Source organism: Manduca sexta, unplaced genomic scaffold (genome assembly GCF_014839805.1).
Source record: "Manduca sexta isolate Smith_Timp_Sample1 unplaced genomic scaffold, JHU_Msex_v1.0 HiC_scaffold_3805, whole genome shotgun sequence".
Lineage (NCBI taxonomy): Eukaryota > Metazoa > Arthropoda > Insecta > Lepidoptera > Sphingidae > Manduca > Manduca sexta.
In genome coordinates, this window is record NW_023594914.1 from 1 (window position 1) to 3,335 (window position 3,335).

The 3,335-nt window shown below is 32.6% G+C and overlaps 1 long non-coding RNA gene across 1 annotated transcript; it reads right to left on the reverse strand.

Moving 5' to 3' along the window:
• Window positions 1–2,623: 2,623 nt before the first annotated feature.
• Window positions 2,624–3,119, reverse strand: LOC119193246. Its single transcript, XR_005113890.1, has 2 exons — window positions 2,899–3,119; window positions 2,624–2,713 (listed from the first exon to the last, which is right to left on the reverse strand). It is a non-coding gene; the product is annotated as an uncharacterized LOC119193246 (long non-coding RNA).
• Between the last annotated feature and the right edge of the window lie 216 nt (window positions 3,120–3,335).

Below are 3,335 nucleotides of genomic sequence, written 5' to 3' on the forward strand. Positions count from 1 at the left end.
TTCATCAACGACGGCGTGTACGGCTCGTTCAACTGCGTGCTGTACGACCACCAGCACGATGCGCCGCGCCCGCTGCAGGTAGCCATTCAGCATACTTAGCAATCCTGGATTTGTAAATAGGCCGTGTAGGCCGCGGCCTAGAGCGGCAGATTTCAGAGGACGCTCACTCGATTAAATTAATCATTCGTTTATTAACAAGGCGAATCCGTTCATGGCTCCGCCACCAATTTTTTTCGCTAGATGGCATTGAAGTCACAAAAGTCACATTTTTTATAATTACGTCCAAAATACTTTGTTTCTAAATTTTTTGCTATATGCTAGAGGTATATACTATGCTACAATTTATCTATATATTTATTTTGCTTCATCATAACGAATATCTGAGAATAGTACCGTTTAAGTTAGCTGAAGCAGAAAGATCGGTATTTCGTGTACATATACGCACGCACACATATCGAAAGTAATTTTATATAGGACCACTAGATGGTACTAATGCAGAAAACATATTTCAAGGTCTCGAAAAATTGAACGTAATCTCTCGTATCGCATCTTTGTTGGTGCATATTTATAATGGATGACGAAAAATTGGGAATAAATAAATTAAAATACTGTATTTTATAGCTTGGCAAAAAAGTGTAGAAATGGAACTAATCCTTTATTTTACCTGGCAACATTATCACATTTTTGACGTTTGTGAAGTTTTATAAATAGTGTCGGTGTTGTCTTTTTATTAAAATTTTGCAATAAGAACAAGAAGATACTATTCGCGATACAAAATGAATAAGCCGCGAATAATAAGGTTCGCGAGAGAAATTATATATAAAACTTTTACCGACCATGTCTAGCTGAACAAGAAGCAAAAACAATTCTATCGGATCTGGTAAGTGGAAGTTTATTTTGTTAATAATTTAAGTGTACTTTATAAGTTTTGATGAGTCTGGAGTGATTTTACTACTTGCACTAAGTATTTTTCTATATCTTGCAATATATTATCAAGCCCGTAGGTAATGTTTACATTCATATGACAAAATTAGTTTAAAGATTGTCCACGTCATCTTGAGATACTTGCATCAATAATTAGTAATTACTAATTGAGGTGTAGTGTAGGTAGGTAGGTAGGTAGAGGTAGAGTGGTAAGGGTTCCACCTTACTACTGTGATTTAAATCTCATTGAGCTTATATGGGGCATAGCAAAACAGAAGCAGCTCATATTGTATAAAATATTAATGTTATAATAATGAAATGATTCATTCAAAGTACAGGTTTAATAATAATTTACAATTTAATATTCATTTATTATCCAAATCAAAAGTAATTATTTGTTTGTTAAAGGAAGCATATGTGAGTGCGTTTCAAGACATAACGAAGATGATTGGAAAATCTCATGTCAACATGTAAGAAAAATTTAAAATGACTATTACAAGAGAACATACCCTGTAAGAGGACATTGAAAAAATTATAATAAATCTTAAAGATGACAGTAGTAGTTCTTCAGAATCACAGGATGACTGTCCAGCCAGCTCCAGTCATGAAAATATGGACATTGATTTTACTGAAATACAATATTTGGAAGAAAGTTTTTGGTTTTATTTGTTTTAAGTAAAATGCCACAATTCTGAAATGATTTCTCAAACTTAAAACATGACATACTCTAATTAAATTTGAATACAATGGCAAATGATTTACCAGTTTATAGTTTTATATTTTTATTATAGATAACAAATCACATTTGTCTGGCTAATTTTACAAAAGTAACACTATGTACAAATTATATTATAAATTACGAATGGAAAGAGTAGTAAATTTTTCCTCTTCTCATAGTTTCCAAATACATGCGGTGGCGAATCTGAAAATCATCAGCCATGGAACTAGGCTGACCATTGCTCTACATACAATAATTTATTGCACAGTAGTTCTTCAGTAACCTTGGTTTCAAAATATTTCATCCATAGTGTGGAAGCTTTGTATTAGCTAAAATCTGAAATGTGAGTAGTAATATAGTATATGTTTATCCACATTACATTATCAATTCAAGTTCAATGTTTAGTCGGCCAAGTAAAAGGTGAATTACAATATTGACATATAGCAAGTTATCATGATAATTAGCATAGCATAGTAGTAGTTCACACCACCAGGTATTAATGATTACAAATACAAAACATTTATGTGAAGCATTAATTGTATCTGAACATTCCTTTTTTATTCTACTTCAATGTGTGGTGGGACCAGCAGTCTTTACCAAGAATGTTACACTAATAATTTAGTTGAGATTTTATGACACCAATCATATTTGAGGCATTCAAAATCCTATCACCCATAAATGGTAACAAAACCTTGGAATCTCCGGCCTCATGATAATACAACTAACACTATGCCAAGGAGATAAAGGTCTATGGATATTGGATACAATAAATTACCTTGTGCACTGGTGTCAATTTTTTTATTTAGTTCCCATGTTGTACTTTTTCTTTCACATTAGCAAACACAGAAGAATCTCCATCTCTAATAAAATTTAAATAATGGAGACTATGCATTTCTTCACTCTTGAAATTTTTTATTTTAGATTCCATTGCCGTAACGGCTCTGTAATTTTTACAGCAACTAGGTCTGTTTAAATCTATTCTTTTCAATTCATAATATTGTCCTATTGTGAAACAGTATTTATTTTTGAAACCAATAAATAGGCTTTTTTGTCATTGCTGATAATTCAAGCCTGGAAAGAAAATTGTCATGAGATAGTATGCTAATGTAAAGGCATGAGTAATCTAATAAATAATAATTCCTATATTGTGTATGGAACTTCCATTCCTAATGATGAATCTAAGTTGTGACCATATAACCTTTTTAACTAGCCCCTTACATATAAACAGTAATATATAGAGTAGCATCAATATATACCTTTTTACACTGGCAATAAATCTATCTTAGTCACCAGGTTTCTTTATTTCCGCAGTCAATTATTTGTCCCATGTATTGTCGTTTTCAATTGCAAGAAATATAATACCAGCCATATTTGGCGAGTCCACAAAGATTATCATATGAGCCACTCGCGTGTAATATCTGCAAGCTGTTATGATTGCCCACATAAAGCATATTATGTTTGTGTTATCCCTTTCAGAACAATGGTGCCAAATTTCATCACACATGCTGCATTAAAATGTGGAAACACTATGAAAACCCTTTTGTTTTTCACTGGCATATTGAATTTGGAAACAATAACCCGAGTATGTTTTGGCACATTAAATGCCCACTGAAGTTCGTGCTTCGAGTCCACAATCAGTTATCCAATTACCAATTGCAGGTTGTTACTAGAAATCATTTCCACAGGTAGTAGA